The sequence below is a fragment of the Pseudophryne corroboree genome, unplaced genomic scaffold, assembly GCF_028390025.1.
Source record: "Pseudophryne corroboree isolate aPseCor3 unplaced genomic scaffold, aPseCor3.hap2 scaffold_149, whole genome shotgun sequence".
In the NCBI taxonomy this organism is placed as follows: Eukaryota; Metazoa; Chordata; class Amphibia; order Anura; family Myobatrachidae; genus Pseudophryne; species Pseudophryne corroboree.
In genome coordinates, this window is record NW_026968120.1 from 37,208 (window position 1) to 64,339 (window position 27,132).

Below are 27,132 nucleotides of genomic sequence, written 5' to 3' on the forward strand. Positions count from 1 at the left end.
GATATCGGCAAGGAAAAGCTGTATTGTACCTTTGCATTTTTCTCCCAAACGAAAGACACTAGAATGAAAATTTTAAAGCCTCCTGTTAGTGCTTCATATACACGTTATAGCCCTGAATTTTCCAATGCCTATCTCTTTGCAAAAGAGAGATATCGGCAAGGAAAAGCTGCATTGTACTTTTACATTTTTCTCCCAAACGAAAGACACTAGAATGAAAATTTTAAAGCCTCCTGTTAGTGCTTCATCTACACGTTATAGCCCTGAATTTTCCAATGCCTATCTCTTTGCAAAAGAGAGATATCGGCAAGGAAAAGCTGCATTGTACTTTTACATTTTTCTCCCAAACGAAAGACACTAGAATGAAAATTTTAAAGCCTCCTTTTAGTGCTTCATCTACACGTTATAGCCCTGAATTTTCCAATGCCTAGCTCTTTGCAAAAGAGAGATATTGGCAAGGAAAAGCTGTATTGTACCTTAGCATTTTTCTCCCAAACGAAGGACACTAGAATGAAAATTTTAAAGCCTCCTGTTAGTGCTTCATCTACACGTTATAGCCCTGAATTTTCCAATGCCTAGCTCTTTGCAAAAGAGAGATATTGGCAAGGAAAAGCTGTATTGTTCCTTTGCATTTTTCTCCCAAACGAAAGACACTAGAATGAAAATTTTAAAGTCTACTGTTAGTGCTTCATCTACACGTTATAGCCCTGAATTTTCCAATGCCTATCTCTTTGCAAAAGAGAGATATCGGCAAGGAAAAGCTGTATTGTACCTTTGCATTTTTCTCCCAAACGAAGGACACTAGAATGAAAATTTTAAAGCCTCCTGTTAGTGCTTCATCTACACGTTATAGCCCTGAATTTTCCAATGCCTCTCTTAGCAAAAGAGAGATATCGGCAAGGAAAAGCTGTATTGTACCTTTGCATTTTTCTCCCAAACGAAGGACACTAGAATGAAAATTTTAAAGCCTCCTATTAGTGCTTCATCTACACGTTATAGCCCTGAATTTTCCAATGCCTATCTCTTTGCAAAAGAGAGATATCGGCAAGGAAAAGCTGTATTGTACCTTTGCATTTTTCTCCCAAACGAAGGACACTAGAATGAAAATTTTAAAGCCTCCTATTAGTGCTTCATCTACACGTTATAGCCCTGAATTTTCCAATGCCTATCTCTTTGCAAAAGAGAGATATCGGCAAGGAAAAGCTGTATTGTACCTTTGCATTTTTCTCCCAAACGAAGGACACTAGAATGAAAATTTTAAAGCCTCCTGTTAGTGCTTCATCTACACGTTATAGCCCTGAATTTTCCAATGCCTCTCTTAGCAAAAGAGAGATATCGGCAAGGAAAAGCTGTATTGTACCTTTGCATTTTTCTCCCAAACGAAAGACACTAGAATGAAAATTTTAAAGCCTCCTGTTAGTGCTTCATATACACGTTATAGCCCTGAATTTTCTCATGCCTATCTCTTTGCAAAAGAGAGATATCGGCAAGGAAAAGCTGTATTGTACCTTTGCATTTTTCTCCCAAACGAAAGACACTAGAATGAAAATTTTAAAGCCTCCTGTTAGTGCTTCATCTACACGTTATAGCCCTGAATTTTCCAATGCCTATCTCTTTGCAAAAGAGAGATATCGGCAAGGAAAAGCTGTATTGTACCTTTGCATTTTTCTCCCAAACGAAAGACACTAGAATGAAAATTTTAAAGCCTCCTGTTAGTGCTTCATCTACACGTTATAGCCCTGAATTTTCCAATGCCTATCTTTTTGCAAAAGAGAGATATCGGCAAGGAAAAGCTGTATTGTACCTTTGCATTTTTCTCCCAAACGAAGGACACTAGAATGAAAATTTTAAAGCCTCCTATTAGTGCTTCATCTACACGTTATAGCCCTGAATTTTCCAATGCCTATCTCTTTGCAAAAGAGAGATATCGGCAAGGAAAAACTGTATTGTACCTTTGCATTTTTCTCCCAAACGAAAGACACTAGAATGAAAATTTTAAAGCCTCCTGTTAGTGCTTCATCTACACGTTATAGCCCTGAATTTTCCAATGCCTATCTCTTTGCAAAAGAGAGATATCGGCAAGGAAAAGCTGCATTGTACTTTTACATTTTTCTCCCAAACGAAAGACACTAGAATGAAAATTTTAAAGCCTCCTTTTAGTGCTTCATCTACACGTAATAGCCCTGAATTTTCCAATGCCTATCTCTTTGCAAAAGAGAGATATCGGCAAGGAAATGCTGTATTGTACCTTTGCATTTTTCTCCCAAACGAAAGACACTAGAATGAAAATTTTAAAGCCTCCTGTTAGTGCTTCATCTACACGTTATAGCCCTGAATTTTCCAATGCCTATCTCTTTGCAAAAGAGAGATATCGGCAAGGAAAAGCTGTATTGTACCTTTGCATTTTTCTCCCAAACGAAAGACACTAGAATGAAAATTTTAAAGCCTCCTGTTAGTGCTTCATCTACACGTTATAGCCCTGAATTTTCCAATGCCTATCTTTTTGCAAAAAAGAGATATCGGCAAGGAAAAGCTGTATTGTACCTTTGCATTTTTCTCCCAAACGAAGGACACTAGAATGAAAATTTTAAAGCCTCCTATTAGTGCTTCATCTACACGTTATAGCCCTGAATTTTCCAATGCCTATCTCTTTGCAAAAGAGAGATATCGGCAAGGAAAAACTGTATTGTACCTTTGCATTTTTCTCCCAAACGAAAGACACTAGAATGAAAATTTTAAAGCCTCCTGTTAGTGCTTCATCTACACGTTATAGCCCTGAATTTTCCAATGCCTATCTCTTTGCAAAAGAGAGATATCGGCAAGGAAAAGCTGCATTGTACTTTTACATTTTTCTCCCAAACGAAAGACACTAGAATGAAAATTTTAAAGCCTCCTTTTAGTGCTTCATCTACACGTAATAGCCCTGAATTTTCCAATGCCTATCTCTTTGCAAAAGAGAGATATCGGCAAGGAAATGCTGTATTGTACCTTTGCATTTTTCTCCCAAACGAAAGACACTAGAATGAAAATTTTAAAGCCTCCTGTTAGTGCTTCATCTACACGTTATAGCCCTGAATTTTCCAATGCCTAGCTCTTTGCAAAAGAGAGATATTGGCAAGGAAAAGCTGTATTGTACCTTTGCATTTTTCTCCCAAACGAAAGACACTAGAATGAAAATTTTAAAGCCTCCTGTTAGTGCTTCATCTACACGTTATAGCCCTGAATTTTCAAATGCCTATCTCTTTGCAAAAGAGAGATATCGGCAAGGAAAAGCTGTATTGTACCTTTGCATTTTTCTCCCAAACGAAGGACACTAGAATGAAAATTTTAAAGCCTCCTGTTAGTGCTTCATCTACACGTTATAGCCCTGAATTTTCAAATGCCTATCTCTTTGCAAAAGAGAGATATCGGCAAGGAAAAGCTGTATTGTACCTTTGCATTTTTCTCCCAAACGAAAGACACTAGAATGAAAATTTTAAAGCCTCCTGTTAGTGCTTCATCTACACGTTATAGCCCTGAATTTTCCAATGCCTATCTCTTTGCAAAAGAGAGATATCGGCAAGGAAAAACTGTATTGTACCTTTGCATTTTTCTCCCAAACGAAAGACACTAGAATGAAAATTTTAAAGCCTCCTGTTAGTGCTTCATCTACACGTTATAGCCCTGAATTTTCCAATGCCTAGCTCTTTGCAAAAGAGAGATATTGGCAAGGAAAAGCTGTATTGTACCTTTGCATTTTTCTCCCAAACGAAAGACACTAGAATGAAAATTTTAAAGTCTACTGTTAGTGCTTCATCTACACGTTATAGCCCTGAATTTTCCAATGCCTAGCTCTTTGCAAAAGAGAGATATCGGCAAGGAAAAGCTGTATTGTACCTTTGCATTTTTCTCCCAAACGAAAGACACTAGAATGAAAATTTTAAAGCCTCCTGTTAGTGCTTCATCTACACGTTATAGCCCTGAATTTTCCAATGCCTATCTCTTTGCAAAAGAGAGATATCGGCAAGGAAAAGCTGTATTGTACCTTTGCATGTTTCTCCCAAACGAAGGACACTAGAATGAAAATTTTAAAGCCTCCTATTAGTGCTTCATCTACACGTTATAGCCCTGAATTTTCCAATGCCTATCTCTTTGCAAAAGAGAGATATCGGCAAGGAAAAGCTGTATTGTACCTTTGCATTTTTCTCCCAAACGAAGGACACTAGAATGAAAATTTTAAAGCCTCCTGTTAGTGCTTCATCTACACGTTATAGCCCTGAATTTTCAAATGCCTATCTCTTTGCAAAAGAGAGATATCGGCAAGGAAAAGCTGTATTGTACCTTTGCATTTTTCTCCCAAACGAAAGACACTAGAATGAAAATTTTAAAGCCTCCTGTTAGTGCTTCATCTACACGTTATAGCCCTGAATTTTCCAATGCCTATCTCTTTGCAAAAGAGAGATATCGGCAAGGAAAAACTGTATTGTACCTTTGCATTTTTCTCCCAAACGAAAGACACTAGAATGAAAATTTTAAAGCCTCCTGTTAGTGCTTCATCTACACGTTATAGCCCTGAATTTTCCAATGCCTAGCTCTTTGCAAAAGAGAGATATTGGCAAGGAAAAGCTGTATTGTACCTTTGCATTTTTCTCCCAAACGAAAGACACTAGAATGAAAATTTTAAAGTCTACTGTTAGTGCTTCATCTACACGTTATAGCCCTGAATTTTCCAATGCCTAGCTCTTTGCAAAAGAGAGATATCGGCAAGGAAAAGCTGTATTGTACCTTTGCATTTTTCTCCCAAACGAAAGACACTAGAATGAAAATTTTAAAGCCTCCTGTTAGTGCTTCATCTACACGTTATAGCCCTGAATTTTCCAATGCCTATCTCTTTGCAAAAGAGAGATATCGGCAAGGAAAAGCTGTATTGTACCTTTGCATTTTTCTCCCAAACGAAGGACACTAGAATGAAAATTTTAAAGCCTCCTGTTAGTGCTTCATTTACACGTTATAGCCCTGAATTTTCCAATGCCTAGCTCTTTGCAAAAGAGAGATATTGGCAAGGAAAAGCTGTAATGTACCTTTGCATTTTTCTCCCAAACGAAGGACACTAGAATGAAAATTTTAAAGCCTCCTGTTAGTGCTTCATCTACACGTTATAGCCCTGAATTTTCCAATGCCTATCTCTTTGCAAAAGAGAGATATCGGCAAGGAAAAGCAGCATTGTACTTTTGCATTTTTCTCCCAAACGAAAGACACTAGAATGAAAATTTTAAAGCCTCCTATTAGTGCTTCATCTACACGTTATAGCCCTGAATTTTCCAATGCCTAGCTCTTTGCAAAAGAGAGATATCGGCAAGGAAAAGCTGTATTGTACCTTTGCATTTTTCTCCCAAACGAAAGACACTAGAATGAAAATTTTAAAGCCTCCTGTTAGTGCTTCATCTACACGTTATAGCCCTGAATTTTCCAATGCCTATCTCTTTGCAAAAGAGAGATATCGGCAAGGAAAAGCTGTATTGTACCTTTGCATGTTTCTCCCAAACGAAGGACACTAGAATGAAAATTTTAAAGCCTCCTATTAGTGCTTCATCTACACGTTATAGCCCTGAATTTTCCAATGCCTATCTCTTTGCAAAAGAGAGATATCGGCAAGGAAAAGCTGTATTGTACCTTTGCATTTTTCTCCCAAACGAAGGACACTAGAATGAAAATTTTAAAGCCTCCTGTTAGTGCTTCATCTACACGTTAGAGCCCTGAATTTTCAAATGCCTATCTCTTTGCAAAAGAGAGATATCGGCAAGGAAAAGCTGTATTGTACCTTTGCATTTTTCTCCCAAACGAAAGACACTAGAATGAAAATTTTAAAGCCTCCTGTTAGTGCTTCATCTACACGTTATAGCCCTGAATTTTCCAATGCCTATCTCTTTGCAAAAGAGAGATATCGGCAAGGAAAAACTGTATTGTACCTTTGCATTTTTCTCCCAAACGAAAGACACTAGAATGAAAATTTTAAAGCCTCCTGTTAGTGCTTCATCTACACGTTATAGCCCTGAATTTTCCAATGCCTAGCTCTTTGCAAAAGAGAGATATTGGCAAGGAAAAGCTGTATTGTACCTTTGCATTTTTCTCCCAAACGAAAGACACTAGAATGAAAATTTTAAAGTCTACTGTTAGTGCTTCATCTACACGTTATAGCCCTGAATTTTCCAATGCCTAGCTCTTTGCAAAAGAGAGATATCGGCAAGGAAAAGCTGTATTGTACCTTTGCATTTTTCTCCCAAACGAAAGACACTAGAATGAAAATTTTAAAGCCTCCTGTTAGTGCTTCATCTACACGTTATAGCCCTGAATTTTCCAATGCCTATCTCTTTGCAAAAGAGAGATATCGGCAAGGAAAAGCTGTATTGTACCTTTGCATTTTTCTCCCAAACGAAGGACACTAGAATGAAAATTTTAAAGCCTCCTATTAGTGCTTCATCTACACGTTATAGCCCTGAATTTTCCAATGCCTATCTCTTTGCAAAAGAGAGATATCGGCAAGGAAAAGCTGTATTGTACCTTTGCATTTTTCTCCCAAACGAAGGACACTAGAATGAAAATTTTAAAGCCTCCTTTTAGTGCTTCATCTACACGTTATAGCCCTGAATTTTCCAATGCCTATCTCTTAGCAAAAGAGAGATATCGGCAAGGAAAAGCTGTATTGTACCTTTGCATTTTTCTCCCAAACGAAAGACACTAGAATGAAAATTTTAAAGCCTCCTGTTAGTGCTTCATATACACGTTATAGCCCTGAATTTTCCAATGCCTATCTCTTTGCAAAAGAGAGATATCGGCAAGGAAAAGCTGCATTGTACTTTTACATTTTTCTCCCAAACGAAAGACACTAGAATGAAAATTTTAAAGCCTCCTGTTAGTGCTTCATCTACACGTTATAGCCCTGAATTTTCCAATGCCTATCTCTTTGCAAAAGAGAGATATCGGCAAGGAAAAGCTGCATTGTACTTTTACATTTTTCTCCCAAACGAAAGACACTAGAATGAAAATTTTAAAGCCTCCTTTTAGTGCTTCATCTACACGTTATAGCCCTGAATTTTCCAATGCCTAGCTCTTTGCAAAAGAGAGATATTGGCAAGGAAAAGCTGTATTGTACCTTAGCATTTTTCTCCCAAACGAAGGACACTAGAATGAAAATTTTAAAGCCTCCTGTTAGTGCTTCATCTACACGTTATAGCCCTGAATTTTCCAATGCCTAGCTCTTTGCAAAAGAGAGATATTGGCAAGGAAAAGCTGTATTGTACCTTTGCATTTTTCTCCCAAACGAAAGACACTAGAATGAAAATTTTAAAGTCTACTGTTAGTGCTTCATCTACACGTTATAGCCCTGAATTTTCCAATGCCTATCTCTTTGCAAAAGAGAGATATCGGCAAGGAAATGCTGTATTGTACCTTTGCATTTTTCTCCCAAACGAAAGACACTAGAATGAAAATTTTAAAGCCTCCTGTTAGTGCTTCATCTACACGTTATAGCCCTGAATTTTCCAATGCCTATCTCTTTGCAAAAGAGAGATATCGGCAAGGAAAAGCTGCATTGTACTTTTACATTTTTCTCCCAAACGAAAGACACTAGAATGAAAATTTTAAAGCCTCCTTTTAGTGCTTCATCTACACGTAATAGCCCTGAATTTTCCAATGCCTATCTCTTTGCAAAAGAGAGATATCGGCAAGGAAATGCTGTATTGTACCTTTGCATTTTTCTCCCAAACGAAAGACACTAGAATGAAAATTTTAAAGCCTCCTGTTAGTGCTTCATCTACACGTTATAGCCCTGAATTTTCCAATGCCTAGCTCTTTGCAAAAGAGAGATATTGGCAAGGAAAAGCTGTATTGTACCTTTGCATTTTTCTCCCAAACGAAAGACACTAGAATGAAAATTTTAAAGCCTCCTGTTAGTGCTTCATCTACACGTTATAGCCCTGAATTTTCAAATGCCTATCTCTTTGCAAAAGAGAGATATCGGCAAGGAAAAGCTGTATTGTACCTTTGCATTTTTCTCCCAAACGAAGGACACTAGAATGAAAATTTTAAAGCCTCCTGTTAGTGCTTCATCTACACGTTATAGCCCTGAATTTTCAAATGCCTATCTCTTTGCAAAAGAGAGATATCGGCAAGGAAAAGCTGTATTGTACCTTTGCATTTTTCTCCCAAACGAAAGACACTAGAATGAAAATTTTAAAGCCTCCTGTTAGTGCTTCATCTACACGTTATAGCCCTGAATTTTCCAATGCCTATCTCTTTGCAAAAGAGAGATATCGGCAAGGAAAAACTGTATTGTACCTTTGCATTTTTCTCCCAAACGAAAGACACTAGAATGAAAATTTTAAAGCCTCCTGTTAGTGCTTCATCTACACGTTATAGCCCTGAATTTTCCAATGCCTAGCTCTTTGCAAAAGAGAGATATTGGCAAGGAAAAGCTGTATTGTACCTTTGCATTTTTCTCCCAAACGAAAGACACTAGAATGAAAATTTTAAAGTCTACTGTTAGTGCTTCATCTACACGTTATAGCCCTGAATTTTCCAATGCCTAGCTCTTTGCAAAAGAGAGATATCGGCAAGGAAAAGCTGTATTGTACCTTTGCATTTTTCTCCCAAACGAAAGACACTAGAATGAAAATTTTAAAGCCTCCTGTTAGTGCTTCATCTACACGTTATAGCCCTGAATTTTCCAATGCCTATCTCTTTGCAAAAGAGAGATATCGGCAAGGAAAAGCTGTATTGTACCTTTGCATGTTTCTCCCAAACGAAGGACACTAGAATGAAAATTTTAAAGCCTCCTATTAGTGCTTGATCTACACGTTATAGCCCTGAATTTTCCAATGCCTATCTCTTTGCAAAAGAGAGATATCGGCAAGGAAAAGCTGTATTGTACCTTTGCATTTTTCTCCCAAACGAAGGACACTAGAATGAAAATTTTAAAGCCTCCTGTTAGTGCTTCATCTACACGTTATAGCCCTGAATTTTCAAATGCCTATCTCTTTGCAAAAGAGAGATATCGGCAAGGAAAAGCTGTATTGTACCTTTGCATTTTTCTCCCAAACGAAAGACACTAGAATGAAAATTTTAAAGCCTCCTGTTAGTGCTTCATCTACACGTTATAGCCCTGAATTTTCCAATGCCTATCTCTTTGCAAAAGAGAGATATCGGCAAGGAAAAACTGTATTGTACCTTTGCATTTTTCTCCCAAACGAAAGACACTAGAATGAAAATTTTAAAGCCTCCTGTTAGTGCTTCATCTACACGTTATAGCCCTGAATTTTCCAATGCCTAGCTCTTTGCAAAAGAGAGATATTGGCAAGGAAAAGCTGTATTGTACCTTTGCATTTTTCTCCCAAACGAAAGACACTAGAATGAAAATTTTAAAGTCTACTGTTAGTGCTTCATCTACACGTTATAGCCCTGAATTTTCCAATGCCTAGCTCTTTGCAAAAGAGAGATATCGGCAAGGAAAAGCTGTATTGTACCTTTGCATTTTTCTCCCAAACGAAAGACACTAGAATGAAAATTTTAAAGCCTCCTGTTAGTGCTTCATCTACACGTTATAGCCCTGAATTTTCCAATGCCTATCTCTTTGCAAAAGAGAGATATCGGCAAGGAAAAGCTGTATTGTACCTTTGCATTTTTCTCCCAAACGAAGGACACTAGAATGAAAATTTTAAAGCCTCCTGTTAGTGCTTCATTTACACGTTATAGCCCTGAATTTTCCAATGCCTAGCTCTTTGCAAAAGAGAGATATTGGCAAGGAAAAGCTGTAATGTACCTTTGCATTTTTCTCCCAAACGAAGGACACTAGAATGAAAATTTTAAAGCCTCCTGTTAGTGCTTCATCTACACGTTATAGCCCTGAATTTTCCAATGCCTATCTCTTTGCAAAAGAGAGATATCGGCAAGGAAAAGCAGCATTGTACTTTTGCATTTTTCTCCCAAACGAAAGACACTAGAATGAAAATTTTAAAGCCTCCTATTAGTGCTTCATCTACACGTTATAGCCCTGAATTTTCCAATGCCTAGCTCTTTGCAAAAGAGAGATATCGGCAAGGAAAAGCTGTATTGTACCTTTGCATTTTTCTCCCAAACGAAAGACACTAGAATGAAAATTTTAAAGCCTCCTGTTAGTGCTTCATCTACACGTTATAGCCCTGAATTTTCCAATGCCTATCTCTTTGCAAAAGAGAGATATCGGCAAGGAAAAGCTGTATTGTACCTTTGCATTTTTCTCCCAAACGAAGGACACTAGAATGAAAATTTTAAAGCCTCCTATTAGTGCTTCATCTACACGTTATAGCCCTGAATTTTCCAATGCCTATCTCTTTGCAAAAGAGAGATATCGGCAAGGAAAAGCTGTATTGTACCTTTGCATTTTTCTCCCAAACGAAGGACACTAGAATGAAAATTTTAAAGCCTCCTTTTAGTGCTTCATCTACACGTTATAGCCCTGAATTTTCCAATGCCTATCTCTTAGCAAAAGAGAGATATCGGCAAGGAAAAGCTGTATTGTACCTTTGCATTTTTCTCCCAAACGAAAGACACTAGAATGAAAATTTTAAAGCCTCCTGTTAGTGCTTCATATACACGTTATAGCCCTGAATTTTCCAATGCCTATCTCTTTGCAAAAGAGAGATATCGGCAAGGAAAAGCTGCATTGTACTTTTACATTTTTCTCCCAAACGAAAGACACTAGAATGAAAATTTTAAAGCCTCCTGTTAGTGCTTCATCTACACGTTATAGCCCTGAATTTTCCAATGCCTATCTCTTTGCAAAAGAGAGATATCGGCAAGGAAAAGCTGCATTGTACTTTTACATTTTTCTCCCAAACGAAAGACACTAGAATGAAAATTTTAAAGCCTCCTTTTAGTGCTTCATCTACACGTTATAGCCCTGAATTTTCCAATGCCTAGCTCTTTGCAAAAGAGAGATATTGGCAAGGAAAAGCTGTATTGTACCTTAGCATTTTTCTCCCAAACGAAGGACACTAGAATGAAAATTTTAAAGCCTCCTGTTAGTGCTTCATCTACACGTTATAGCCCTGAATTTTCCAATGCCTAGCTCTTTGCAAAAGAGAGATATTGGCAAGGAAAAGCTGTATTGTACCTTTGCATTTTTCTCCCAAACGAAAGACACTAGAATGAAAATTTTAAAGTCTACTGTTAGTGCTTCATCTACACGTTATAGCCCTGAATTTTCCAATGCCTATCTCTTTGCAAAAGAGAGATATCGGCAAGGAAAAGCTGTATTGTACCTTTGCATTTTTCTCCCAAACGAAAGACACTAGAATGAAAATTTTAAAGCCTCCTGTTAGTGCTTCATATACACGTTATAGCCCTGAATTTTCCAATGCCTATCTCTTTGCAAAAGAGAGATATCGGCAAGGAAAAGCTGTATTGTACCTTTGCATTTTTCTCCCAAACGAAAGACACTAGAATGAAAATTTTAAAGCCTCCTGTTAGTGCTTCATCTACACGTTATAGCCCTGAATTTTCCAATGCCTAGCTCTTTGCAAAAGAGAGATATCGGCAAGGAAAAGCTGTATTGTACCTTTGCATTTTTCTCCCAAACGAAAGACACTAGAATGAAAATTTTAAAGCCTCCTGTTAGTGCTTCATCTACACGTTATAGCCCTGAATTTTCCAATGCCTATCTCTTTGCAAAAGAGAGATATCGGCAAGGAAAAGCTGTATTGTACCTTTGCATTTTTCTCCCAAACGAAGGACACTAGAATGAAAAGTTTAAAACCTCCTATTAGTGCTTCATATACACGTTATAGCCCTGAATTTTCCAATGCCTATCTCTTTGCAAAAGAGAGATATCGGCAAGGAAAAGCTGTATTGTACCTTTGCATTTTTCTCCCAAACGAAGTACACTAGAATGAAAATGTTAAAGCCTCCTGTTAGTGCTTCATCTACACGTTATAGCCCTGAATTTTCCAATGCCTATCTCTTTGCAAAAGAGAGATATCGGCAAGGAAAAGCTGTATTGTACCTTTGCATTTTTCTCCCAAACGAAAGACACTAGAATGAAAATTTTAAAGCCTCCTGTTAGTGCTTCATCTACACGTTATAGCCCTGCATTTTCCAATGCCTATCTCTTTGCAAAAGAGAGATATCGGCAAGGAAAAGCTGCATTGTACTTTTGCATTTTTCTCCCAAACGAAAGACACTAGAATGAAAATTTTAAAGCCTCCTGTTAGTGCTTCATCTATACGTTATAGCCCTGAATTTTCCAATGCCTATCTCTTTGCAAAAGAGAGATATCGGCAAGGAAAAGCTGTATTGTACCTTTGCATTTTTCTCCCAAACGAAGGACACTAGAATGAAAAATTTAAAGCCTCCTGTTAGTGCTTCATCTACACGTTATAGCCCTGAATTTTCCAATGCCTATCTCTTTGCAAAAGAGAGATATCGGCAAGGAAAAGCTGTATTGTACCTTTGCATTTTTCTCCCAAACGAAAGACACTAGAATGAAAATTTTAAAGCCTACTGTTAGTGCTTCATCTACACGTTATAGCCCTGAATTTTCCAATGCCTAGCTCTTTGCAAAAGAGAGATATCGTCGGCAAGGAAATGCTGTATTGTACCTTTGCATTTTTCTCCCAAACGAAAGACACTAGAATGAAAATGTTAAAGCCTACTGTTAGTGCTTCATCTACACGTTATAGCCCTGAATTTTCCAATGCCTAGCTCTTTGCAAAAGAGAGATATCGGCAAGGAAAAGCTGTATTGTACCTTTGCATTTTTCTCCCAAACGAAAGACACTAGAATGAAAATTTTAAAGCCTCCTGTTAGTGCTTCATCTACACGTTATAGCCCTGAATTTTCCAATGCCTATCTCTTTGCAAAAGAGAGATATCAGCAAGGAAAAGCTGTATTGTACCTTTGCATTTTTCTCCCAAACGAAGGACACTAGAATGAAAATTTTAAAGCCTCCTATTAGTGCTTCATCTACACGTTATAGCCCTGAATTTTCCAATGCCTATCTCTTTGCAAAAGAGAGATATCGGCAAGGAAAAACTGTATTGTACCTTTGCATTTTTCTCCCAAACGAAAGACACTAAAGTGAAAATTTTAAAGCCTCCTGTTAGTGCTTCATCTACACGTTATAGCCCTGAATTTTCCAATGCCTATCTCTTTTCAAAAGAGAGATATCGGCAAGGAAAAGATGTATTGTACCTTTGCATTTTTCTCCCAAACGAAGGATACTAGAATGAAAATGTTAAAGCCTCCTATTAGTGCTTCATCTACACGTTATAGCCCTGAATTTTCCAATGCCTATCTCTTTGCAAAAGAGAGATATCGGCAAGGAAAAGTGTATTGTACTTTTGCATTTTTCTCCCAAACGAAAGACACTAGAATGATAATTTTAAAGCCTCCTGTTAGTGCTTCATCTACACGTTATAGCACTGCATTTTCCAATGCCTATCTCTTTGCAAAAGAGAGATATCGGCAAGGAAAAGCTGCATTGTACTTTTGCATTTTTCTCCCAAACGAAAGACACTAGAATGATAATTTTAAAGCCTCCTGTTAGTGCTTCATCTACACGTTATAGCACTGCATTTTCCAATGCCTATCTCTTTGCAAAAGAGAGATATCGGCAAGGAAAAGCTGCATTGTACTTTTGCATTTTTCTCCCAAACGAAAGACACTAGAATGAAAATTTTAAAGCCTCCTGTTAGTGCTTCATCTACACGTTATAGCCCTGAATTTTCCAATGCCTATCTCTTTGCAAAAGAGAGATATCGGCAAGGAAAAGCTGTATTGTGCCTTTGCATTTTTCTCCCAAACGAAAGACACTAGAATGAAAATGTTAAAGCCTACTGTTAGTGCTTCATCTACACGTTATAGCCCTGAATTTTCCAATGCCTAGCTCTTTGCAAAAGAGAGATATCGGCAAGGAAAAGCTGTATTGTACCTTTGCATTTTTCTCCCAAACGAAAGACACTAGAATGAAAATTTTAAAGCCTCCTGTTAGTGCTTCATCTACACGTTATAGCCCTGAATTTTCCAATGCCTATCTCTTTGCAAAAGAGAGATATCGGCAAGGAAAAGCTGTATTGTACCTTTGCATTTTTCTCCCAAACGAAGGACACTAGAATGAAAATGTTAAAGCCTCCTATTAGTGCTTCATCCACACGTTATAGCCCTGAATTTTCCAATGCCTATCTCTTTGCAAAAGAGAGATATCGGCAAGGAAAAACTGTATTGTACCTTTGCATTTTTCTCCCAAACGAAAGACACTAGAATGAAAATTTTAAAGCCTCCTGTTAGTGCTTCATCTACACGTTATAGCCCTGAATTTTCCAATGCCTATCTCTTTGCAAAAGAGAGATATCGGCAAGGAAAAGCTGTATTGTACCTTTGCATTTTTCTCCCAAACGAAAGACACTAGAATGAAAATTTTAAATCCTACTGTTAGTGCTTCATCTACACGTTATAGCCCTGAATTTTCCAATGCCTAGCTCTTTGCAAAAGAGAGATATCGACAAGGAAAAGCTGTATTGTACCTTTGCATTTTTCTCCCAAACGAAAGACACTAGAATGAAAATTTTAAAGCCTCCTGTTAGTGCTTCATCTACACGTTATAGCCCTGAATTTTCCAATGCCTATCTCTTTGCAAAAGAGAGATATCGGCAAGGAAAAGCTGTATTGTACCTTTGCATTTTTCTCCCAAACGAAGGACACTAGAATGAAAATTTTAAAGCCTCCTGTTAGTGCTTCATCTACACGTAATAGCCCTGAATTTTCCAATGCCTATCTCTTTGCAAAAGAGAGATATCGGCAAGGAAATGCTGTATTGTACCTTTGCATTTTTCTCCCAAACGAAAGACACTAGAATGAAAATTTTAAAGCCTCCTGTTAGTGCTTCATCTACACGTTATAGCCCTGCATTTTCCAATGCCTATCTCTTTGCAAAAGAGAGATATCGGCAAGGAAAAGTTGCATTGTACTTTTGCATTTTTCTCCCAAACGAAAGACACTAGAATGAAAATTGTAAAGCCTCCTGTTAGTGCTTCATCTACACGTTATAGCCCTGCATTTTCCAATGCCTATCTCTTTGCAAAAGAGAGATATCGGCAAGGAAAAGCTGTATTGTACCTTTGCATTTTTCTCCCAAACGAAAGACACTAGAATGAAAATGTTAAAGCCTACTGTAAGTGCTTCATCTACACGTTATAGCCCTGAATTTTCCAATGCCTATCTCTTTGCAAAAGAGAGATATCGGCAAGGAAAAGCTGTATTGTACCTTTGCATTTTTCTCCCAAACGAAAGACACTAGAATGAAAATTTTAAAGCCTCCTGTTAGTGCTTCATCTACACGTTATAGCCCTGAATTTTCCAATGCCTAGCTCTTTGCAAAAGAGAGATATCGGCAAGGAAAAGCTGTATTGTACCTTTGCATTTTTCTCCCAAACGAAAGACACTAGAATGAAAATTTTAAAGCCTCCTGTTAGTGCTTCATCTACACGTTATAGCCCTGAATTTTCCAATGCCTATCTCTTTGCAAAAGAGAGATATCGGCAAGGAAAAGCTGTATTGTGCCTTTGCATTTTTCTCCCAAACGAAAGACACTAGAATGAAAATGTTAAAGCCTACTGTTAGTGCTTCATCTACACGTTATAGCCCTGAATTTTCCAATGCCTAGCTCTTTGCAAAAGAGAGATATCGGCAAGGAAAAGCTGTATTGTACCTTTGCATTTTTCTCCCAAACGAAAGACACTAGAATGAAAATTTTAAAGCCTCCTGTTAGTGCTTCATCTACACGTTATAGCCCTGAATTTTCCAATGCCTATCTCTTTGCAAAAGAGAGATATCGGCAAGGAAAAGCTGTATTGTACCTTTGCATTTTTCTCCCAAACGAAGGACACTAGAATGAAAATGTTAAAGCCTCCTATTAGTGCTTCATCCACACGTTATAGCCCTGAATTTTCCAATGCCTATCTCTTTGCAAAAGAGAGATATCGGCAAGGAAAAACTGTATTGTACCTTTGCATTTTTCTCCCAAACGAAAGACACTAGAATGAAAATTTTAAAGCCTCCTGTTAGTGCTTCATCTACACGTTATAGCCCTGAATTTTCCAATGCCTATCTCTTTGCAAAAGAGAGATATCGGCAAGGAAAAGCTGTATTGTACCTTTGCATTTTTCTCCCAAACGAAAGACACTAGAATGAAAATTTTAAATCCTACTGTTAGTGCTTCATCTACACGTTATAGCCCTGAATTTTCCAATGCCTAGCTCTTTGCAAAAGAGAGATATCGACAAGGAAAAGCTGTATTGTACCTTTGCATTTTTCTCCCAAACGAAAGACACTAGAATGAAAATTTTAAAGCCTCCTGTTAGTGCTTCATCTACACGTTATAGCCCTGAATTTTCCAATGCCTATCTCTTTGCAAAAGAGAGATATCGGCAAGGAAAAGCTGTATTGTACCTTTGCATTTTTCTCCCAAACGAAGGACACTAGAATGAAAATTTTAAAGCCTCCTGTTAGTGCTTCATCTACACGTAATAGCCCTGAATTTTCCAATGCCTATCTCTTTGCAAAAGAGAGATATCGGCAAGGAAATGCTGTATTGTACCTTTGCATTTTTCTCCCAAACGAAAGACACTAGAATGAAAATTTTAAAGCCTCCTGTTAGTGCTTCATCTACACGTTATAGCCCTGCATTTTCCAATGCCTATCTCTTTGCAAAAGAGAGATATCGGCAAGGAAAAGTTGCATTGTACTTTTGCATTTTTCTCCCAAACGAAAGACACTAGAATGAAAATTGTAAAGCCTCCTGTTAGTGCTTCATCTACACGTTATAGCCCTGCATTTTCCAATGCCTATCTCTTTGCAAAAGAGAGATATCGGCAAGGAAAAGCTGTATTGTACCTTTGCATTTTTCTCCCAAACGAAAGACACTAGAATGAAAATGTTAAAGCCTACTGTAAGTGCTTCATCTACACGTTATAGCCCTGAATTTTCCAATGCCTATCTCTTTGCAAAAGAGAGATATCGGCAAGGAAAAGCTGTATTGTACCTTTGCATTTTTCTCCCAAACGAAAGACACTAGAATGAAAATTTTAAAGCCTCCTGTTAGTGCTTCATCTACACGTTATAGCCCTGAATTTTCCAATGCCTAGCTCTTTGCAAAAGAGAGATATCGGCAAGGAAAAGCTGTATTGTACCTTTGCATTTTTCTCCCAAACGAAAGACACTAGAATGAAAATTTTAAAGCCTCCTGTTAGTGCTTCATCTACACGTTATAGCCCTGAATTTTCCAATGCCTATCTCTTTGCAAAAGAGAGATATCGGCAAGGAAAAGCTGTATTGTACCTTTGCATTTTTCTCCCAAACGAAGGACACTAGAATGAAAATTTTAAAGCCTCCTATTAGTGCTTCATCTACACGTTATAGCCCTGAATTTTCCAATGCCTATCTCTTTGCAAAAGAGAGATATCGGCAAGGAAAAGCTGTATTGTACCTTTGCATTTTTCTCCCAAACGAAGTACACTAGAATGAAAATTTTAAAGCCTCCTGTTAGTGCTTCATCTACACGTTATAGCCCTGAATTTTCCAATGCCTATCTCTTTGCAAAAGAGAGATATCGGCAAGGAAATGCTGTATTGTACCTTTGCATTTTTCTCCCAAACGAAAGACACTAGAATGAAAATTTTAAAGCCTCCTGTTAGTGCTTCATCTACACGTTATAGCCCTGCATTTTCCAATGCCTATCTCTTTGCAAAAGAGAGATATCGGCAAGGAAAAGCTGCATTGTACTTTTGCATTTTTCTCCCAAACGAAAGACACTAGAATGAAAATTTTAAAGCCTCCTGTTAGTGCTTCATCTACACGTTATAGCCCTGAATTTTCCAATGCCTAGCTCTTTGCAAAAGAGAGATATTGGCAAGGAAAAGCTGTATTGTACCTTTGCATTTTTCTCCCAAACGAAAGACACTAGAATGAAAATTTTAAAGCCTCCTGTTAGTGCTTCATCTACACGATATAGCCCTGAATTTTCCAATGCCTATCTCTTTGCAAAAGAGAGATATCGGCAAGGAAAAGCTGTATTGTACCTTTGCATTTTTCTCCCAAACGAAGGACACTAGAATGAAAATTTTAAAGCCTCCTGTTAGTGCTTCATCTACACGTTATAGCCCTGAATTTTCCAATGCCTAGCTCTTTGCAAAAGAGAGATATCGGCAAGGAAAAGCTGTATTGTACCTTTGCATTTTTCTCCCAAACGAAAGACACTAGAATGAAAATTTTAAAGCCTCCTGTTAGTGCTTCATCTACACGTTATAGCCCTGAATTTTCCAATGCCTATCTCTTTGCAAAAGAGAGATATCGGCAAGGAAAAGCTGTATTGTACCTTTGCTTTTTTCTCCCAAACGAAAGACACTAGAATGAAAATTTTAAAGCCTCCTATTAGTGCTTCATCTACACGTTATAGCCCTGAATTTTCCAATGCCTATCTCTTTGCAAAAGAGAGATATCGGCAAGGAAAAGCTGCATTGTACTTTTGCATTTTTCTCCCAAACGAAAGACACTAGAATGAAAATTTTAAAGCCTCCTGTTAGTGCTTCATCTACACGTTATAGCCCTGAATTTTCCAATGCCTAGCTCTTTGCAAAAGAGAGATATTGGCAAGGAAAAGCTGTATTGTACCTTTGCATTTTTCTCCCAAACGAAAGACACTAGAATGAAAATTTAAAAGCCTCCTGTTAGTGCTTCATGTACGCGGTATAGCCCTGAATTTTCCAATGCCTAGCTCTTTGCAAAAGAGAGATATCGGCAAGGAAAAGCTGTATTGTACCTTTGCATTTTTCTCCCAAACGAAAGACACTAGAATGAAAATTTTAAAGCCTCCTGTTAGTGCTTCATCTACACGTTATAGCCCTGAATTTTCCAATGCCTATCTCTTTGCAAAAAAGAGATATCGGCAAGGAAATGCTGTATTGTACCTTTGCATTTTTCTCCCAAACGAAAGACACTAGAATGAAAATTTTAAAGCCTCCTGTTAGTGCTTCATCTACACGTTATAGCCCTGCATTTTCCAATGCCTATCTCTTTGCAAAAGAGAGATATCGGCAAGGAAAAGCTGCATTGTACTTTTGCATTTTTCTCCCAAACGAAAGACACTAGAATGAAAATTTTAAAGCCTCCTGTTAGTGCTTCATCTACACGTTATTGCCCTGAATTTTCCAATGCCTAGCTCTTTGCAAAAGAGAGATATTGGCAAGGAAAAGCTGTATTGTACCTTTGCATTTTTCTCCCAAACGAAAGACACTAGAATGAAAATTTTAAAGCCTCCTGTTAGTGCTTCATCTACACGTTATAGCCCTGAATTTTCCAATGCCTATCTCTTTGCAAAAGAGAGATATCGGCAAGGAAAAACTGTATTGTACCTTTGCATTTTTCTCCCAAACGAAAGACACTAGAATGAAAATTTTAAAGCCTCCTGTTAGTGCTTCATCTACACGTTATAGCCCTGAATTTTCCAATGCCTATCTCTTTGCAAAAGAGAGATATCGGCAAGGAAAAGCTGTATTGTACCTTTGCATTTTTCTCCCAAACGAAGGACACTAGAATGAAAATTTTAAAGCCTCCTATTAGTGCTTCATCTACACGTTATAGCCCTGAATTTTCCAATGCCTATCTCTTTGCAAAAGAGAGATATCGGCAAGGAAAAGCTGTATTGTACCTTTGCATTTTTCTCCCAAACGAAGTAAACTAGAATGAAAATGTTAAAGCCTCCTGTTAGTGCTTCATCTACACGTTATAGCCCTGAATTTTCCAATGCCTATCTCTTTGCAAAAGAGAGATATCGGCAAGGAAAAGCTGTATTGTACCTTTGCATTTTTCTCCCAAACGAAAGACACTAGAATGAAAATTTTAAAGCCTCCTGTTAGTGCTTCATCTACACGTTATAGCCCTGCATTTTCCAATGCCTATCTCTTTGCAAAAGAGAGATATCGGCAAGGAAAAGCTGCATTGTACTTTTGCATTTTTCTCCCAAACGAAAGACACTAGAATGAAAATTTTAAAGCCTCCTGTTAGTGCTTCATCTACACGTTATAGCCCTGAATTTTCCAATGCCTAGCTCTTTGCAAAAGAGAGATATTGGCAAGGAAAAGCTGTATTGTTCCTTTGCATTTTTCTCCCAAACGAAAGACACTAGAATGAAAATTTTAAAGCCTACTGTTAGTGCTTCATCTACACGTTATAGCCCTGAATTTTCCAATGCCTAGCTCTTTGCAAAAGAGAGATATCGGCAAGGAAAAGCTGTATTGTACCTTTGCATTTTTCTCCCAAACGAAAGACACTAGAATGAAAATTTTAAAGCCTCCTGTTAGTGCTTCATCTACACGTTATAGCCCTGAATTTTCCAATGCCTATCTCTTTGCAAAAGAGAGATATCGGCAAGGAAAAGCTGTATTGTACCTTTGCTTTTTTCTCCCAAACGAAAGACACTAGAATGAAAATTTTAAAGCCTCCTATTAGTGCTTCATCTACACGTTATAGCCCTGAATTTTCCAATGCCTATCTCTTTGCAAAAGAGAGATATCGGCAAGGAAAAGCTGCATTGTACTTTTGCATTTTTCTCCCAAACGAAAGACACTAGAATGAAAATTTTAAAGCCTCCTGTTAGTGCTTCATCTACACGTTATAGCCCTGAATTTTCCAATGCCTAGCTCTTTGCAAAAGAGAGATATTGGCAAGGAAAAGCTGTATTGTACCTTTGCATTTTTCTCCCAAACGAAAGACACTAGAATGAAAATTTAAAAGCCTCCTGTTAGTGCTTCATCTACACGGTATAGCCCTGAATTTTCCAATGCCTAGCTCTTTGCAAAAGAGAGATATCGGCAAGGAAAAGCTGTATTGTACCTTTGCATTTTTCTCCCAAACGAAAGACACTAGAATGCAAACTACAGGTAGTGCTGCAGGGCCCACACCCTTTTACTTGCCTTACAGAGCAGCTCTGGAGCTGTTACAGTGCCCAGCTGCTGCAAGAAATCAGCTTGAATGCTTCAGGGGATGGGGCATGGCCAACATGAGCCCCACACCAAAGGAGGGGGGAGGTGTTTAATGCGAACTAGGGGTCATCCAAGCACTGCAAAAGGCCGCCATGCCCTGCATGCCCCTTTTCTCTTTTCATATGCAGATGAGGGTTCCAGTCAACTTTGGCCCACTGCTTGGATAACATCACCGTATGCAAATCCGTCTGCTGCAGACCTTCCCCCAGGAGTGCTTGTACTAGTTGTTGCATATGGTTTGATATTTGATGGTGCTTCAGTATTAGGCAGCCTTCCGCCCTCCCATGTTCATCTGAAAAGATGTGGTCTCCCTGCAGTTGTTGTCCCCAGATGAGAGTTCACTTGTGCTGCCTCAGTTGAATCTCCTTTACTTGACAGAGATGTGCCTGAGCAGCTGCCCTCACCAGCCCTATCCCAAATCATACTTATTTTGCATAGGAGATACCATGGTCATGAAGATTGTTCTCCAAGGGTGAGGTTCATTCATTGCATTCTGGGTATGCTGACCCCTGTGATTTTCCCAAATGTGGGAAACTCGACTGCATTATTTGTGGTAGTGGGGGACTGTGTTTGTGCTTTCCTCTGGTCAGCTCTGGTAAAAGTCAGATTTCTTTGTCTCAGATCTTCCTCTAGCCTTGTTCTTCTTTCGAGAGTTCCCTTGTGCTGCCTCAGTTGGATCTCTTTCACTTGACAGGGGGGTGCCCGAACAGCGACCCTCCCCAGCTCTAGCCCAACTCCTACTTACCTGCCAGGTGAGATACTATGATCATGAAGGTGCTTCTCCCAGGGCAAGGCTCACCCATTGCACTCTGGGTGTGCTGCCCCTGCGATTTCCCCAAATGTGGGAAACTTGACTGCATAATTTGTGTTTCCCCTGGTCGGCTCTCGTATAATTCAGATCTCTTTGTCTCAGGTCTCTCTCCAGCCTAGTTTGCTGTCTGTTTCCACTTCTCTTTTCTTCAACCGCTCCCTTCTATACCCTTGTGCACTATCCTGACTTCTCCTCCCGTCTGCTTACTTTGTGCCTTCCAATGCACAATGCAAACTACAGGTAGTGCTGCAGGGCCCACACCCTTTTACTTGCCTTACAGAGCAGCTCTGGAGCTGTTACAGTGCCCAGCTGCTGCAAGAAATCAGCTTGAATGCTTCAGGGGATGGGGCATGGCCAACATGAGCCCCACACCAAAGGAGGGTGGAGGTGTTTAATGCGAACTAGGGGTCATCCAAGCACCGCAAAAGGCCGCCATGCCCTGCACGCCCCTTTTCTCTTTTCATATGCAGATGAGGGTTGAAGCCAACTTTGACCCACTGCTTGGATGACATCACCGTATGCAAATCCGTCTTCTGCAGAACTTCCCCCAGGAATGCTTGCACTAGTTGTTGCATTTGGTTTGTTGTTTGGGGGTGCTTCAGTATTAGGCAGCCTTCTGCCCTCCCATGTTCATCTGAAAATATGTGTTCTCCCTGCAGTTGTTGTCCCCAGATGAGAGTTCCCTTGTGCTGCCTCAGTAGAATCTCCTTTACTTGACAGAGATGTGCATGAGCAGCGGCCCTCCCCAGCCCTATTCCAAATCATACTTATTTTGCATAGGAGATACCATGGTCATGAAGATTGTTCTCCCAGGGTGAGGTTCATTCATTGCATTTTGGGTATGCTGACCCCTGTGATTTCCCCAAATGTGGGAAACTTGACTGCATTATTTGTGGTAGTGGGGGACTGTGTTTGTGCTTTCCTCTGGTCAGCTCTGGTAAAAGTCAGATTTCTTTGTCTCAGATTTTCCTCTAGCCTTGTTCTTCTTTCGAGAGTTCCATTGTGCTGCCTCAGTTGGATCTCCTTCACTTGACAGGGGGGTACCCGAGCAGCGACCCTCCCCAGCTCTAGCCCAACTCCTACTTACCTGCCAGGTGAGATACTATGATCATGAAGGTGCTTCTCCCAGGGCAAGGCTCACCCATTGCACTCTGGGTGTGCTGCCCCTGCGATTTCCCCAAATGTGGGAAACTTGACTGCATAATTTGTGTTTCCCCTGGTCGGCTCTCGTATAATTCAGATCTATTTGTCTCAGGTCTCTCTCCAGCCTAGTTTGCTGTCTGTTTCCACTTCTCTTTTCTTCAGCCGCTCCCTTCTATACCCTTGTGCACTATCCTGACTTCTCCTCCCGTCTGCTTACTTTGTGCCTTCCAATGCACAATGCAAACTACAGGTAGTGCTGCAGGGCCCACACCCTTTTACTTGCCTTACAGAGCAGCTCTGGAGCTGTTACAGTGCCCAGCTGCTGCAAGAAATCAGCTTGAATGCTTCAGGGGATGGGGCATGGCCAACATGAGCCCCACACCAAAGGAGGGGGGAGGTGTTTAATGCGAACTAGGGGTCATCCAAGCACTGCAAAAGGCCGCCATGCCCTGCATGCCCCTTTTCTCTTTTCATATGCAGATGAGGGTTCCAGTCAACTTTGGCCCACTGCTTGGATAACATCACCGTATGCAAATCCGTCTGCTGCAGACCTTCCCCCAGGAGTGCTTGTACTAGTTGTTGCATATGGTTTGATATTTGATGGTGCTTCAGTATTAGGCAGCCTTCCGCCCTCCCATGTTCATCTGAAAAGATGTGGTCTCCCTGCAGTTGTTGTCCCCAGATGAGAGTTCACTTGTGCTGCCTCAGTTGAATCTCCTTTACTTGACAGAGATGTGCCTGAGCAGCTGCCCTCACCAGCCCTATCCCAAATCATACTTATTTTGCATAGGAGATACCATGGTCATGAAGATTGTTCTCCCAGGGTGAGGTTCATTCATTGCATTCTGGGTATGCTGACCCCTGTGATTTTCCCAAATGTGGGAAACTCGACTGCATTATTTGTGGTAGTGGGGGACTGTGTTTGTGCTTTCCTCTGGTCAGCTCTGGTAAAAGTCAGATTTCTTTGTCTCAGATCTTCCTCTAGCCTTGTTCTTCTTTCGAGAGTTCCCTGGTGCTGCCTCAGTTGGATCTCCTTCACTTCACAGGGGGGAACCCGAGCAGCGACCCTCCCCAGCTCTAGCCCAACTCCTACTTACCTGCCAGGTGAGATACTATGATCATGAAGGTGCTTCTCCCAGGGCAAGGCTCAACCATTGCACTCTGGGTGTGCTGCTCCTGCGATTTCCCCAAATGTGGGAAACTTGACTGCATAATTTGTGTTTCCCCTCGTCGGCTCTCGTATAATTCAGATCTCTTTGTCTCAGGTCTCTCTCCAGCCTAGTTTGCTGTCTGTTTCCACTTCTCTTTTCTTCAGCCGCTCCCTTCTATACCCTTGTGCACTATCCTGACTTCTCCTCCCGTCTGCTTACTTTGTGCCTTCCAATGCACAATGCAAACTACAGGTAGTGCTGCAGGGCCCACACCCTTTTACTTGCCTTACAGAGCAGCTCTGGAGCTGTTACAGTGCCCAGCTGCTGCAAGAAATCAGCTTGAATGCTTCAGGGGCTGGGGCATAGCCAACATGAGCCCCACACCAAAGGAGGGTGGAGGTGTTTAATGCAAACTAGGGGTCAGCCAAGCGCCGCAAAAGGCCACCATGCCCTGCACGCCCCTTTTCTCTTTTCATATGCAGACGAGGGTTGAAGCCAACTTTGACCCACTGCTTGGATGACATCACCATATGCAAATCCATCTGCGGCAGGCCTTCCCCCAGGAATGCTTGCACTAGTTGTTGCATTTGGTTTGTTGTTTGGGGGTGCTTCAGTATTAGGCAGCCTTCTGCCCTCCCATGTTCATCTGAAAATATATGTTCTCCCTGCAGTTGTTGTCCCAAGATGAGAGTTCCCTTGTGCTGCCTCAGTTGAATCTCCTTTACTTGACAGAGATGTGCATGAGCAGCGGCCCTCCCCAGCCCTATTCCAAATCATACTTATTTTGCATAGGAGATACCATGGTCATGAAGATTTTTCTCCCAGGGTGAGGTTCATTCATTGCATTTTGGGTATGCTGACCCCTGTGATTTCCCCAAATGTGGGAAACTTGACTGCATTATTTGTGGTAGTGGGAGACTGTGTTTGTGCTTTCCTCTGGTCAGCTCTGGTAAAAGTCAGATTTCTTTGTCTCAGATTTTCCTTTAGCCTTGTTCTTTTTTCGAGAGTTCCCTTGTGCTGCCTCAGTTGGATCTCCTTCACTTTACAGGGGGGTACCCGAGCAGCGACCCTCCCCAGCTCTAGCCCAACTCCTACTTACCTGCCAGGTGAGATACTATGATCATGAAGGTGCTTCTCCCAGGGCAAGGCTCACCCATTGTACTCTGGGTGTGCTGCTCCTGTGATTTCCCCAAATGTGGGAAACTTGACTGCATAATTTGTGTTTCCCCTGGTCGGCTCTCGTATAATTCAGATCTCTTTGTCTCAGGTCTCTCTCCAGCCTAGTTTGCTGTCTGTTTCCACTTCTCTTTTCTTCAGCCGCTCCCTTCTATACCCTTGTGCACTATCCTGACTTCTCCTCCCGTCTGCTTACTTTGTGCCTTCCAATGCACAATGCAAACTACAGGTAGTGCTGCAGGGCCCACACCCTTTTACTTGCCTTACAGAGCAGCTCTGGAGCTGTTACAGTGCCCAGCTGCTGCAAGAAATCAGCTTGAATGCTTCAGGGGATGGGGCATGGCCAACATGAGCCCCACACCAAAGGAGGGTGAAGGTGTTTAATGCGAACTAGGGGTCATCCAAGCACCGCAAAAGGCCGCCATGCCCTGCACGCCCCTTTTCTCTTTTCATATGCAGATGAGGGTTGAAGCCAACTTTGACCCACTGCTTGGATGACATCACCGTATGCAAATCCGTCTTCTGCAGAACTTCCCCCAGGAATGCTTGCACTAGTTGTTGCATTTGGTTTGTTGTTTGGGGGTGCTTCAGTATTAGGCAGCCTTCTGCCCTCCCATGTTCATCTGAAAATATGTGTTCTCCCTGCAGTTGTTGTCCCCAGATGAGAGTTCCCTTGTGCTGCCTCAGTTGAATCTCCTTTACTTGACAGAGATGTGCCTGAGCAGCGGCCCTCCCCAGCTCTATCCCAAATCATACTTATTTTGCATAGGAGATACCATGGTCATGAAGATTATTCTCCCAGGGTGAGGTTCATTCATTGCATTATGTGTATGCTGACCCCTGTGATTTCCCCAAATGTGGGAAACTCGACTGCTTTATTTGTGGTAGTGGGGGACTGTGTTTGTGTTTTCCTCTGGTCAGCTCTGGTAAAAGTCAGATTTCTTTGTTCAGATCTTCCTCTAGCCTTGTTCTTCTTTTGAGAGTTCCCTTGTGCTGCCTCAGTTGGATCTCCTTCACTTGACAGGGGGGTGCCCAAGCAGAGACCCTCCCCAGCTCTAGCCCAACTCCTACTTACCTGCCAGGTGAGATACTATGATCATGAAGGTGCTTCTCCCAGGGCAAGGCTCACCCATTGCACTCTGGGTGTGCTGCCCCTGCGATTTCCCCAAATGTGGGAAACTTGACTGCATAATTTGTGTTTCCCCTGGTCGGCTCTCGTGTAATTCAGATCTCTTTGTCTCAGGTCTCTCTCCAACCTAGTTTGCTGTCTGTTTCCACTTCTCTTTTCTTCAGCCGCTCCCTTCTATACCCTTGTGCACTATCCTGACTTCTCCTCCCGTCTGCTTACTTTGTGCCTTCCAATGCACAATGCAAACTACAGGTAGTGCTGCAGGGCCCACACCCTTTTACTTGCCTTACAGAGCAGCTCTGGAGATGTTACAGTGCCCAGCTGCTGCAAGAAATCAGCTTGAATGCTTCAGGGGATGGGGCATGGCCAACATGAGCCCCACACCAAAGGAGGGTGGAGGTGTTTAATGCGAACTAGGGGTCATCCAAGCACCGCAAAAGGCCGCCATGCCCTGCACGCTCCTTTTCTCTTTTCATATGCAGATGAGGGTTGAAGCCAACTTTGACCCACTGCTTGGATGACATCACCGTATGCAAATCCGTCTTCTGCAGAACTTCCCCCAGGAATGCTTGCACTAGTTGTTGCATTTGGTTTGTTGTTTGGGGGTGCTTCAGTATTAGGCAGCCTTCTGCCCTCCCATGTTCATCTGAAAATATGTGTTCTCCCTGCAGTTGTTGT

General features: G+C 40.6%; 9 non-coding genes and 1 pseudogene across 9 annotated transcripts; all 10 read left to right on the forward strand.

The window, feature by feature from the left end:
• The first annotated feature begins 21,465 nt into the window (after positions 1-21,465).
• Positions 21,466-21,629, forward strand: LOC134998814 (U1 spliceosomal RNA). The gene has a single exon (XR_010200982.1). It is a non-coding gene; the product is annotated as a U1 spliceosomal RNA (small nuclear RNA).
• A 152-nt stretch (positions 21,630-21,781) lies between these two features.
• Positions 21,782-21,944, forward strand: LOC134999095 (U1 spliceosomal RNA). The gene has a single exon (XR_010201258.1). It is a non-coding gene; the product is annotated as a U1 spliceosomal RNA (small nuclear RNA).
• Positions 21,945-22,618: 674 nt separating this feature from the next.
• On the forward strand, positions 22,619-22,782 carry LOC134998824 (U1 spliceosomal RNA). The gene has a single exon (XR_010200992.1). It is a non-coding gene; the product is annotated as a U1 spliceosomal RNA (small nuclear RNA).
• Positions 22,783-22,934: 152 nt separating this feature from the next.
• On the forward strand, positions 22,935-23,097 carry LOC134999162 (U1 spliceosomal RNA). The gene has a single exon (XR_010201323.1). It is a non-coding gene; the product is annotated as a U1 spliceosomal RNA (small nuclear RNA).
• Positions 23,098-23,771: 674 nt separating this feature from the next.
• On the forward strand, positions 23,772-23,935 carry LOC134999202 (U1 spliceosomal RNA). The gene has a single exon (XR_010201362.1). It is a non-coding gene; the product is annotated as a U1 spliceosomal RNA (small nuclear RNA).
• A 152-nt stretch (positions 23,936-24,087) lies between these two features.
• Positions 24,088-24,223, forward strand: LOC134998434 (U1 spliceosomal RNA; annotated as a pseudogene).
• A 701-nt stretch (positions 24,224-24,924) lies between these two features.
• On the forward strand, positions 24,925-25,088 carry LOC134999011 (U1 spliceosomal RNA). Its single transcript, XR_010201172.1, has one exon. It is a non-coding gene; the product is annotated as a U1 spliceosomal RNA (small nuclear RNA).
• Positions 25,089-25,240: 152 nt separating this feature from the next.
• Positions 25,241-25,403, forward strand: LOC134998423 (U1 spliceosomal RNA). Its single transcript, XR_010200686.1, has one exon. It is a non-coding gene; the product is annotated as a U1 spliceosomal RNA (small nuclear RNA).
• Positions 25,404-26,077: 674 nt separating this feature from the next.
• On the forward strand, positions 26,078-26,241 carry LOC134999010 (U1 spliceosomal RNA). The gene has a single exon (XR_010201171.1). It is a non-coding gene; the product is annotated as a U1 spliceosomal RNA (small nuclear RNA).
• Positions 26,242-26,392: 151 nt separating this feature from the next.
• Positions 26,393-26,555, forward strand: LOC134999072 (U1 spliceosomal RNA). Its single transcript, XR_010201234.1, has one exon. It is a non-coding gene; the product is annotated as a U1 spliceosomal RNA (small nuclear RNA).
• Positions 26,556-27,132: the final 577 nt, after the last annotated feature.